The following is a 681-nucleotide window of genomic DNA, read 5'->3' on the forward strand; positions in this document are numbered from 1 at the left end:
GGCTCCTTGACAACTCAAGTAGTATACACTTAGAGAGTATGTCTTATGTAAATTACTTCTCCTCGGTTCTCATGGAGACCACAGAATAGAGAGGGAAGGCATCTTACAAGTAATGCAGCTGTTAAATAGCTTGCCCATAGTTACTGCTTTCTGGAGCAGTAATTTCAGACAACGATTTTGGAATACAGGGTCAGAAACACATTTAAACATTTTAATAATGAGTTAATTCCATGGTCATATGCCTTGAGTCTAAATTTTCTCTGACCTGCCATTAGAAACGAAGTTGAAGAATGACCACATAAGGGATGCAACTTTGAATAAAACAAAGTCCTAATGTTCCAGAAACTAAAGGAGCCACCTGGAGGGACTGAAGGACCCTGGGACTGGCGGGCCCTAACTCAGCCCTCGATAATTCGTCGACTTTCCCTTAGACTTACCCAATTCTCTCCTCTTTGCCAGTGTGTCTGACCCTTAGTTTACTCAAATATGGTTTCGCTCCAGCCAAGGCAAGGACAAAAATCCATTTCCTAGCTTTCCTCAAGTCCATGAGTGGTGGAGCCTGGATTTTCAGTCTCAGTTTTTCCATCTGTAAAATGGAGACTGTAACTGCTCCTTGTGGGACTATTGTAAATGTTTTTTTAAAAATTGGATGCACATGAAAAGACCTTGGACTATATACCT

The sequence above is a fragment of the Bos indicus x Bos taurus genome, unplaced genomic scaffold, assembly GCF_003369695.1.
Source record: "Bos indicus x Bos taurus breed Angus x Brahman F1 hybrid unplaced genomic scaffold, Bos_hybrid_MaternalHap_v2.0 tig00000871_arrow_arrow_obj, whole genome shotgun sequence".
Lineage (NCBI taxonomy): Eukaryota > Metazoa > Chordata > Mammalia > Artiodactyla > Bovidae > Bos > Bos indicus x Bos taurus.